This window comes from Salmo salar, unplaced genomic scaffold (assembly GCF_965601325.2).
Source record: "Salmo salar unplaced genomic scaffold, fSalSal1 ptg000519l, whole genome shotgun sequence".
Classification (NCBI taxonomy): domain Eukaryota; kingdom Metazoa; phylum Chordata; class Actinopteri; order Salmoniformes; family Salmonidae; genus Salmo; species Salmo salar.
Window position 1 is genome coordinate 308,829 of NW_027675407.1, and position 12,681 is coordinate 321,509.

At 38.6% G+C, this 12,681-nt stretch overlaps 1 non-coding gene and 1 pseudogene across 1 annotated transcript; one reads left to right on the plus strand and one right to left on the minus strand.

The window, feature by feature from the left end:
* Window positions 1-3,192: 3,192 nt before the first annotated feature.
* LOC145876231 (uncharacterized) lies at window positions 3,193-5,597 on the minus strand (annotated as a pseudogene).
* trnaa-ugc (transfer RNA alanine (anticodon UGC)) lies at window positions 3,338-3,410 on the plus strand. Its single transcript has one exon. It is a non-coding gene; the product is annotated as a tRNA-Phe (tRNA).
* Window positions 5,598-12,681: the final 7,084 nt, after the last annotated feature.

Below are 12,681 nucleotides of genomic sequence, written 5' to 3' on the forward strand. Positions count from 1 at the left end.
TCCCGGAAGAAGTCCAGCAACAACGGAGGTTCCTCGATGAACCCACCTTCTAACAAGTTCTTTGAAGAACCTTTTGGGGCTGTTTTTCATTGACCAAGAACCCTACGGTTCTTAGGGGATCTGAGAACAACTCCAGTTGAACCCTTCATTTTTAGAGTGTAGTCGGCTCTATTTACTCTCAGATTCAAACATGATGAATAGCATCAACGATCAAGTCAGCTGCTGCTGCTCCAATACAGTATGAGGTGAGACGGTGAACTGACGTTGAACCGGGCAGTCAGCTGCTGCTGCTCCAATACAGTATGAGGTGAGACGGTGAACTGATGTTGAACTGGGCAGTCAGCTGCTGCTGCTCCAATACAGTATGAGGTGAGACGTGAACTGATGTTGAACTGGGCAGTCAGCTGCTGCTGCTCCAATACAGTATGAGGTGAGACGGTGAACTGATGTTGAACTGGGCAGTCAGCTGCTGCTGCTCCAATACAGTATGAGGTGAGACGGTGAACTGATGTTGAACTGGGCAGTCAGCTGCTGCTGCTCCAATACAGTATGAGGTGAGACGGTGAACTGATGTTGAACTGGGCAGTCAGCTGCTGCTGCTCCAATACAGTATGAGGTGAGACGGTGAACTGATGTTGAATCATAATGATTAAGTTAATTAAAATGAATTAGTGAAACTGTTAAAAAATAGTATATGTCATATTCAATATTTTACTCTATTGTTATCATATAGAAACATAATGGAATATTGTACATCATATTAAATATATTACTGTATTGTTATCATATAGAAACATCATGGAATATTGTACATCATATTAAATATATTACTGTATTGTTATCATATAGAAACATCATGGAATATTGTACATCATATTAAATATATTACTCTATTGTTATCATATAGAAACATCATGGAATATTGTACATCATATTAGCATCAACATACATTATTGTTTCATTCAATTTCACATAATAAGGATATTTAATATTTTCAAGTTCAGAAGTCAGAACTCATCACCTGCTATGTAAAAGAGACAGAAGAATGCACAATGGTCAATGCTATCTGGGATCCTTGGGACATCCCTATCCTAAACCCTAACCTTAACCTCTACCTTAACCATTTTAAATGTCAACTTCAATGGGCTAGGGACGTCCCAAGGATGTATCTCTACCTGAAAATACATGATCTAAGTGATTGATAGTTGGTATTCAGCAGTCATAAAGCGTTATTTACTTTAACGAACTACTAAAATTGTGATTTTGTCAGACAGCATAGACAGCAGCTCTACACTTTATTGACTGACTGATCCATTCATCCTTCCATCCCTCCTCAGCCTTCCTCTCCTCTGAAGACCCAGTGAGGGTGGAGCTCAGTCAGAGTGCTGTTGAGGGACTGGTTAGGAAGAACACTTCTACAGCCAGAGAGGTGAGAGGTCACACATGGTTTACATGGTAAATATTTATGTCCCCTTAGTGGTTCATCACATCAGCTAAAGGGAATATGTTCCATCATCTATGTTTATTTACATTAGTGCAAATTGTCCACTGATATTGGTGTAATTTCTCACCCCTTTTGGCTGTATGAAAGTTCATTTCCCCTCAGACACACATTTGTTCTTTGATATTATGAAGGTCATTTGTGTCAAATGTACTTTTCCCCACTCATTCACCCCATCTCTTTACATTGCTTATGCATATTCAGTGGCCTGACTGCGTCAAAGGCTCATCCTGGTAGATCTGAACCTAATGCAGCTTGGAGTGATCAGAAGTCACATTTAGGTGCCAGGTGTAACTGAGGCCATAGATGCTCCATATCCATTACTTTGAGTGTTTTATATAATATGACGAAATGTGTTTCTGTGTTGCAGGGGCAGTCAATAAATGGAACAGCAAGGCCACAGAACATGACATAAGCAGAGCTGTGGGAGACCACCTCAAGCCCCTGGTAGAGCCGGGGGTGGTGTTTACCACTCCACCACGCCTTCAGCAGGCTGGAAAAGTGGGATTGATCTGGTTGATCCATTTGTTTGTTTCGGTTTGCAGTAATTGAATCCTTTGACGTATTGTTGAATTAAACATTTATCTTCAACAAATGCACTGGGTTGGTTGAAAAGTGATACTAAACGTACATACCAGCACTATTTTGACATAGTGGGAGATATACTGAATTTATACTGTTTTTCATAATAAGGTTTAGCAAGAGTCTGTTGATTGTCAGTCATTGGGTTAATTTCTTTTGCAATATGTTCAAATCAAGCTTTATTTATACAGCACATTTCAGACATGGATGCTTCACAGGAAAAAAATAAAACAATGAAAATAAACAGAAATATTTACCACAACAAACATAAGATTAACAACTGAAAGACGAATTAGCATTCTAAGGAAAATCCATGGATTAAAATATTAATTGGATGCAACATCCAACCCACAATATAACTTGTTTTTTAGGAGGGGCTCTGATAGACACTATGGGGGTGTCCACTGGAAGTTGACTAGTAACAACAACTGGGACCTAAAAGACACCCACCATGAGAACCACTAAATCTTCCCAAGAAGAGGAAAACAAAAGAAAAACCCACACCAAACTTAAAGACAGGAAGCAAACCAAAAAGGTGGAACAACTAAAGGTGTTGACTCTCCACATGTATCAAGACAACTGGAGCACTGGACCAGATACTCTTAAATAGAACCTGGACCAGCTCAGGTGAAACACCTTCTAGCTTCTAGAACTCTCGTCTTCCTAAAACTCACTAGCTTCTAGAACACTCGTCTTCCTAAAACTCACTAGCTTCTAGAACACTCGTCTTCCTAAAACTCACTAGCTTCTAGAACTCTCCTCTTTCTAAATCCCACTAGCTTCTAGAACTCTCGTCCCCTTGGAACGAGCCCAAACAAAACTCATCTCCAATACGGAAAAACGTGCAGTCAAAATAAATAAAGATCCATAGCAACGCACTAGCTAAACACAAAACACAAATCTTATATCCATTTGGGGGGAAATCAGGTTGAATCTGCTCCTGAAACTAACACAACAAAACAAAAAACACATGGAAATGGAGATATCTTTCACCTCACTGGTTAGAGGACAACCTGCAGAAGACAGTCAGCTACATTTTGGAGTGATGCAGTTAAATTTAGGGGTCGGTAAACAAAGGAACACAACACATTTGTCATAACTCGATCGATATCATGCTAAAATCATTTGTGTGACAGAAGGGAGATGAGGTTGCACGTCCTGTTAAAACTAACAGCTCAAAAACCACACGGAATCTAGGAATAATGTGTTGTTACGAATCCCTTTGGCCCTGCAGTCTAGGGGAGATGGAACTGAGACCCTGTGGCTCAGTTGGTAGAGCATGGTGTTGAAAACACCAGGGTTGTGGGTTCGATTCCCACGGGGGTCAGCACGGGGGGAGAAAATAAATAAAAATAATGTATGAAATGTATGCATTCACTACTGTAAGTCGCTCTGGATAAGAGCGTCTGCTAAATGACGTAAATGTAAATAAATCATGCAAATTATAATAGTGAAAAGTAACAGTGAGAACAAAAACCATAGACAACTGAAATCTACCGTCAAACACTAAAGGTTTATTGTTTAAACACACGGTAAGGGGGGCGAGAAAAGGGGCTGAGCGGGACCCAAGCAAAGAAACAATAATCCAAAACCACCCCTAAGCTAGACTAGCCTATTTCAACAACAGCTAGCTAACTAAACAAAAATACAGGGGGTGGTCCGCCCAGTTCTAACTAGTGTATTTAGACACTGTTTTCCTACGGGTAATGTTGGGCGACTGGTCTTCTTACCCCCTTTTCCCACCAAACAAACAAGTCAAACAAAACAATACTCACAGGTACCGGACAAATGGGACATGTGGGGTGAAAGAAAAACAAAAGAGATGGGAGAGAGAGCATACAAAGAGAGATTGAAAGAATGACACAAAGATTGATCTCACAGAGAGAGATTGAACACAGAGTGATAATGAGCTAGAGACTGGGGTTTTTAAACCAAGGGAAAGGGGCTGTGATTGGGTGAGGAAAGGGGAGCAGGTGTCTTCTGATTGGGGACTGATTGATGACTGATTGGGGAGTGATGATTGTCACCTGGGAGGGGAGAAAGAAAGAAAAGAAACACACATACTGGATACACACACAGGATACCTGTATCCGTAACATGTGTACATCCCTGGTTAGAGGAGAATTTGTAGAAAACAGCTAGCTACATTTTGAAGTGTTGCATTTTGATTCAAGTGGGTCACCAACGTGGTAAGTGTAACACAACTAAACACACAAAAAAAAACGTTCAATTCAGAGCCTGGATTTTCCTCTGAGGCTAATATCCAAATCCTGTTGAAATCAATTGATAAAGGGGCAAACATTTATGCTTCTACATTGTGAAATTATTAAAATCTCCTACAACAATGTTAACATTCTACATTGTGCCATTAATTCATTGATATCATGAAACAACTCCTTCATGTATGTATTTTCTGATATTTGATCTGAGATCTGCTTTGAGATTTCTCTCCTGTGTGTGTTCTCTGTGTTGTACCAGGCTGTTTGACTTAGTAAAACTCTTCCCACATCGATTAGAGCTATACTTTTTCTCTCCTGTGTGTGTTCTCTGGTGTACTGTCAGACCAGTAGATGAAACAAAACTCTTCCAACATTGATTACAGCTATGAGTTCTCTCATGTGTGTGTTCTCTGGTGTGCTATCAGGCTGGTTGAATGACTAAAACTCTTCCCACATTGAGTACAGCTATATGGTTTCTCTCCTGTGTGTGTTCTCTGGTGTGATATCAGGCTGCTTGAATGACTTAAACTCTTCCCACATTGAGTACAGCTATAAAGTTTCTCTCCTGTGTGTATTCTTTGGTGTCGAATCAGACTGCTAGATCTAGCAAAAATAATCCCACATTGATCACAGCTATACGCTTTCTCTCCTGTGTGTGTTCTCTGGTGTGATATCAGGTTTCTTAGCTGAGTAAAACTCTTCCCACATTGAGTACAGCTATACGGTTTCTCTCCTGTGTGGATTCTCTGGTGTAGAGTAAGATTTCTATACGTAGTAACACTCTTCCCACATTGATCACAGCTAAAAGACTTCTCTCCTGTGTGTGTTCTCTGGTGTACTGTCAGACCAGTAGATGAAACAAAACTCTTCCCACATTGAGTACAGCTATAAGGTTTCTCTCCTGTGTGGATTCTCTGGTGTACTGTCAGACCAGTAGATGAAACAAAACTCTTCCCACATTGAGTACAGCTATAAGGTTTCTCTCCTGTGTGGATTCTCTGATGAATTTTAATGCCTGATGAGGAGGTGAATCTCTTCCCACAGTCAGAGCAGCAGTGAGTTTTCTTCCCTGTGGGTCTCTGCTGGTGTTTCTTGAGGTGTTCTGATGTGGAGAGACTCTTCTCTGCCTCGTCAGCATCATGAGGTTGTTGAGGCTCCCCAGAGGATCCACGATAGTCCCGTCTCTCTCCTGTGTGAACAACAAAGTTAGACAGATGATTAAAGGCCCACAACAGCAGTAATCCACTGTATAAGGTGATGCCAACAGTGTAGCCATGATGTACAACAACTGACATCTGTAATGAATGTTAAAATGATTTAACAATTGTCTTAAAATGAGCAAGAATAGTCATCTTTAGTCTTGTTTTCACATTAGTAGTAAAACCGATGATTGTAGGCTAGAAAGAAATTATTAAAGTTGTTGAAACCCTAAGCAATGTGCCAGACGACTTTGGTCTCCAATATAGGCCCCTTTCTGTGTTTGCTAAAATTGCGGCACGAGGGCAAAGCACACAATTTGGTTGCAGAAACTCATCCCTGCTAATGAGGAAACGGCTAGTTATGGATGTAGTATATCTGGTAATGAGTAAACCACTAGTTATGGATGTAGTATATCTGCTAATGAGGAAACCACTAGTTATGGATGTAGTATATCTGGTAATGAGGAAACCACTAGTTATGGATGTAGTATATCTGGTAATGAGGAAACCACTAGTTATGGATGTAGTATATCTGGTAATGAGGAAACCACTAGTTATGGATGTAGTATATCTGGTAATGAGGAAACCACTAGTTATGGATGTAGTATATCTGGTAATAAGGAAACCACTAGTTACGGATGTAGTATATCTGGTAATGAGGAAACCACTAGTTATGGATGTAGTATATCTGCATGGAGCAAAAATGGTGAGCAAAGATTTTAGCACAAGATCAGGAGTGCTACTCAAGGAAACTCACATTAAGCTCTGTGTCTATTTACTAATTCAGCACTGTGGGGGAAAACTCAGGGGAGTTCTCATAGGCTGACAGCAAAAATAGCCTCCATTTGCAGGTTGCTTATGAGTGCATTTCACATTACTTTTGGATTATAATTGTAAGGCTCGCTTGAATCTCCTGCTTAATATGTTTGTGTTATTGTCGCAAATCAACTGCTTTATACTTAAAAAACACTTCAACCAGTAAAATGCTCCTTGGCTAGCTTTTCCATCAGCCTGACAATGAGGGTTTGTACACTAAGTGTTTAACAAACAATAACAGTAATTTTTTTCTTCACATCAAAAAGCAAGTAAACAAAGTCTAATCAAAATCAATTGCAAATGAGAATAGTTCCTCAAAGTATTTAAAAAATATATTTCCAGCTCTCACCCTTTCGATAACCGCTCAGCATTAAAGGGACAAATGTAATGCTCTGATCCAGTGGAAATGTCATAAAATACCTGATTACTTCTTATCCTTTGAACAAATAGCCTACAGCTGTGTCTGTCCCAAACTCACTGGCCGGGAAACTCTGAGGGCCCAGAATATTTTATACAATGTTGCAAGCTTGCTATCACAAGTTTAGGAGGACCCAGTTGATAGTTGATATGTTTTAAGTTCGTTGTAGACAGGCCATGTGCAGCCAAAGTGATTTATAGGATATTTATTACCTGCAGGCTGCAATGTTTTTATTTGTTGGCTTTATGTAGGCTATTTTTACATAGTTGGCAATAAAAATTCCTTTTAGATTTGTATAATTTTCTTTTAGATTTAGATAGAATGTAGATTAATCACAGACAATGATTTTAAAATCTTCCATGAAAATGTGCATATGAAAATCCTAACTGGCACCAGATCAGTAGAAATGGTCAGATAAATTGCCACTCGAAATGGAAAAGGTTCGAGTCATCCCTCGAGTCATTTGTGTGTCTTAATTATTTGGTCAAACAGTGTGCTTAAAGCATCAGACCAGTTCAGTACATATAGTTGATTTTATTAAAACACATGGGTTGTGTCTATATATGGAAAAATATACATAACATTTCAACCAATCGATTGGTAGAAAGAACAGACAACTCTTGGTTGACCAAGATGTATTTTAGGTGGGGACAGCACTAGAACATGATGTTGGGGACAGCACTAGAACATGATGTTGGGGACAGCACTAGAACATGATGTTGGGGACAGCACTAGAACATGATGTTGGGGCTCCCGAGTGGCGCAGCGGTCTAAAACACTGTATCTCAGTGCTTGAGGCGTCACTACAGACACCCTGGTTCGAGTCCAGGCTGTGTCACAACTGGCCGTGATTGGGAGTTACAGTGAGGGAAAAAAGTATTTGATCCCCTGCTGATTTTGTACATTTGCCCACTGACAAAGAAATGATCAGTCTATAATTTTAATGGTAGGTTTATTTGAACAGTGAGAGACAGAATAACAAAAAAATCCAGAAAAACACATGTCAAAAATGTTATAAATTGACTTCCATTCAATGTTTGGGGCATCGCGACTGGTTACCTATTTTGATGTGATATGAAAGTATTGTGTGAAATTATTTTGATGTGAAAGTATTTTAAATAATTTTGATGTGATATGAAAGTATTATTTGAAATAATTTTGATGTGAAAGTATTTGAAATAATTGATGTGATATGAAAGTATTATTTCAAATAATTGATGTGATATTTAAGTATTGTGTGAAATTATTCTGAATTGATATGAAAGTACAGCGATTTATGTTTCTAGAAACGTATCGCAATTGAGAATCGATTCACATTTAGATGGATTATTTGACTATTTTAGCTGCCAGAGCCAGTCTACCTCTGAAAATAACATTCAGTCCTTGGACCTTGAGGAGTAACGGGGGCAGCAATCAGCAGTAGAAACAATAACAAAGCTTACTCCCTGCCCGTTTCGGTAAAAAGCTGAGGGATGGAGCTGGAGAAATGTAACCATCCATGATATCAACATTATAGTTTTAACCATGTTTTGAGGATATACAGTGTTTGTTTATATTTACTGACAAACATTGGAGTAAATAAAAGCTTATATTTTGGGTTCTGATGGGGTACGACAGTTGAACTAAGCTCATGAGGCATTTATAAGTGATTTCTTCAAGAAACAGATGGGTACATATCATTAATGTATAAGTCCCTAAATGGATGTAACAACTGCTGATTGCCCCTTTAAGAGAACATATTGGGCTAATCTAATAGGAGATATTGAGGACTACAGTATTTCAGGCATTGTCATTGGATGCATTTGATCAATTGTTAACGTTTTGTTGATGGTCCACTCTTGATGTTCTACACGTTACAGTGTAGCTTCAGCCATTCCTACAGAACAACATTAAAGTGTAGAACCCCTTTACTGCATATTGGTTCAACGACTGCAGAGACGGTACTTACTGGTGTTAAACAGATCTCCAACATCCTCTTCTTCCTCCAATGTGACAGTCATCTCCCCCTCCTCCTCTTTCACTCCATAAACTGCAACCTCCTCTTTCTCTTCCTCCTCTTCTTTTACTGTAACATCCTCCTCCTCTTTCACTCTGAACGCGTCTTCCTCTTCTTTAACTGAAACGTCTTTCTCTTCTCCTTTCACGCTAACAGCTTCACCCTCTACTTGTTTTTGTATTGTAACATCTTTCTCTTCCTCCTCCTCTTTCACTAGAGTTTCTTTCTCCATCCAGCAGACCTCCTCTTCTTTAACAGGAGGAGAGAAGCTTAGTGAACTCATGGTCGGGGATGTTAGCTAGCTAGCATTAGCGACTAGCCTAGTTCTAAGCTAACTTAGCAAACCAGCTAGCTGACAAACAACGTAAATATATAATTAAATGGGCCAACAAGTACATACAACAGAAGTGTGTTTAATACACAGCGACTAATATACACCAAACCAGTGTAAAGAGCGTGAATGTTGTAGCTATGTTTGCTAGAAAGCTACCGAGGTGTCTGACTAGCTGTTGTTGTTGAAGGAGCGTCCCGTCCACTAGATTATACGTCACACTGGCAGCATCGCCTGAACCTAAAAGACGCACATCGCCATCTGCTGACTGGACTGGGCAACGCAGTTGAGGAACCAAACGTTTATTTTTCATTTATTTCAGAAAAGTTTCATATTATATTAAGTCGTTCAAAGAGAAGCATGTGTTGATTGATTCGTTTTTAATGAGTTAGAATTTAATACAAACTTTACACCCACTACATATTTTCATTGAACCATACTTCTGACATGGATCATTTTGACCCCAGAGGCATATCTTTTATCATAGCCAAAATGTGGTTCATTCAATTATTCCAATTTTTAATGACTTTGTCAATCAACTTGTTCTTAATAAATCTATATCATGGTTTAGTGTTTCTGTATCAATATGGACTTTTAACAAATTCAAATCCTTTGGAGTCATTTTGACCCCAGCCAAAAGCACCTTTGTTAAATAGGACGTTTATTTCAAATCAAATCACATTTTATTGGTCACATACACATGTGTAGCAGATATTATTGTGGGTGTAGCGAAATGCTTGTGTTTCTAGCTGCGACAGTGCAGTAATATCTATCAAGTAATATCTAACTATTTCACAACATAGACCCAATACACACATATCTAAGTATTTGAATCTAGGTTTCTCTGTAGACATGATCCATCCCACCAGAGGGTGGAGGGGCTCCTGTATCAGTGGTTTTGACAGATAGACACCTGCAGACACACTGTATAGTGCGTGTACTCTCCATGTACTCTCCTAAGATTGGACTTTTCTATACCACGTATCACATGACTGTGTACAAAACTGCCAGCGGTAGAAAACTCTGCCAGAGGTAGAAAGTCCTGCCAGTGATATACAGAGCATTCGTTAAGTATTCCGACCCCTTCACTTTTTCAACATTTTGTTACGTTACAGCCTTATTCTAAAATTGTATAATTTTCCCCCCTCATCAATCTACACAAAATACCCCATAATGACAAACCAAAAACAGTTTGACATTTTTGCAAATTGATTAACTTAAGTATTCAGACCCTTTGCAATGAGACTCAAAATTGAGCTCAGATGCATCCTGATTCCATTGATCATCCTTGAGATGTTTCTACAACTTGATTGGAGTCGACTTGTGGTAAATTCAATTGATTAGACATGATTTGGAAAGGCACACACCTGTCTATATAAGGTCCCACAGTTTACAGTGCATGTCAGAGCAAAAGCCAAGCCATGAGGTCAAAGGAATTATCCATAGAGCTCTGAGACAGGATAGTGTCGAGGCACAGATCTGGGGAAAGGTAGCAAAAAATGTCTGCAGCATTGAAGGTCCCCAAGAACACAGTGGCCTCCATCATTCTTAAATGGAAGAAGTTTGGAACCACCAAGACTCTTCCTAGAGCTGGCTGCCTGGCCAAACTGAGCAATCGGGGGAGAAGGGCCTTGGTCAAGGAGGTGAACAAGAACCCGATGGTCACTCTGACAGAGCTCCAGTGTTCCTGCCAAGTTAGCAGCTACTCTTCCTGGGGTTTATTATGAATCCCCATTAGTTCCTGCCAAGTAAGGTCAGGGAGCTCCGCCCCTTTCAAGCAAAAGGTATAAATGATGGGTTATGAATTAACAGGTATAAATGATGGGTTATGAACAAACAGGTTTAAATGATGGGTTATAAATTAACAGGTATAAATGATGGGTTATGAACTAACAGGTATAAATGATGGGTTATGAATTAACAGGTATAAATGATGGGTTATGAATTAACAGGTATAAATGATGGGTTATGAACTAACAGGTATAAATGATGGGTTATGAACTAACAGGTATAAATGATGGGTTATGAATTAACAGGTATAAATGATGGGTTATGAATTAACAGGTATAAATGATGGGTTATGAACTAACAGGTATAAATGATGGGTTATGAATTAACAGGTATAAATGATGGGTTATGAACTAACAGGTATAAATGATGGGTTATGAACTAACAGGTATAAATGATGGGTTATGAATTAACAGGTATAAATGATGGGTTATGAACTAACAGGTATAAATGATGGGTTATGAACTAACAGGTATAAATGATGGGTTATGAATTAACAGGTATAAATGATGGGATATGAATTAACAGGTATAAATGATGGGTTATGAATTAACAGGTATAAATGATGGGTTATGAATTAACAGGCATAAATGATGGATTATGAATTAACAGGTATAAATGATGGGTTATGAACTAACAGGTATAAATGATGGGTTATGAATTAACAGGTATAAATGATGGGTTATGAATTAACAGGTATAAATGATTGGTTATGAATTAACAGGTATAAATGATGGGTTATGAACTAACAGGTATAAATGATGGGTTATGAATTAACAGGTATAAATGATGGGTTATGAACTAACAGGTATAAATGATGGGATATGAATTAACAGGTATAAATGATGGGTTATGAACTAACAGGCATAAATGATGGGTTATGAATTAACAGGTATAAATGATGGGTTATGAATTAACAGGTATAAATGATGGGTTATGAATTAACAGGTATAAATGATTGGTTATGAATTAACAGGTATAAATGATGGGTTATGAACTAACAGGTATAAATGATGGGTTATGAATTAACAGGTATAAATGATGGGTTATGAACTAACAGGCATAAATGATGGGTTATGAATTAACAGGTATAAATGATGGGTTATGAATTAACAGGTATAAATGATGGGTTATGAATTAACAGGTATAAATGATGGGTTATGAATTAACATATCCCCTGCGAGCCCAGGCATTTCAATACCTTCAGGATTTCTTACGGTCCATGTGCAATGTGTATGGTTACCTCTCTATCTCTTCTTTAACAAGCTCAACACCCTTTACAGATGTATTGTACTGGAATTATCACATTGGCTGGCAGAAACATTTATTGGGCCATCAAAGCTGTCTCAGTGAGAGACTAGTTGATTATGGACTAACAGTCTAACAGCTTGAAGGTCACAACTCACGTTATTCTGGTTAAACAGAGAGAGACCAGTTGATTAAGGAGTGGGGATTTTTTGACAATTAGGAAATAATATGTCATGTTTTACTAGTACCTCAGCCAGCATTGTGAATGGTTAGGAAATAATATGTCATGTTTTACTAGTACCTCAGCCAGCATTGTGAACGGTTAGGAAATAATATGTCATGTTTTACTCGTACCTCAGCCAGCATTGTGAACGGTTAGGAAATAATATGTCATGTTTTACTAGTACCTCAGCCAGCATTGTGAATGGTTAGGAAATAATATGTCATGTTTTACTAGTACCTCAGCCAGCATTGTGACTGGTGTCTGATGCAGTGACATACTAGACCATGGCAGTAAATCTAATACTTAGGTGTTTTTAGTCATGAAAGGTCTGGGGTGGTTCTGTGGTTATAAGTTACATCT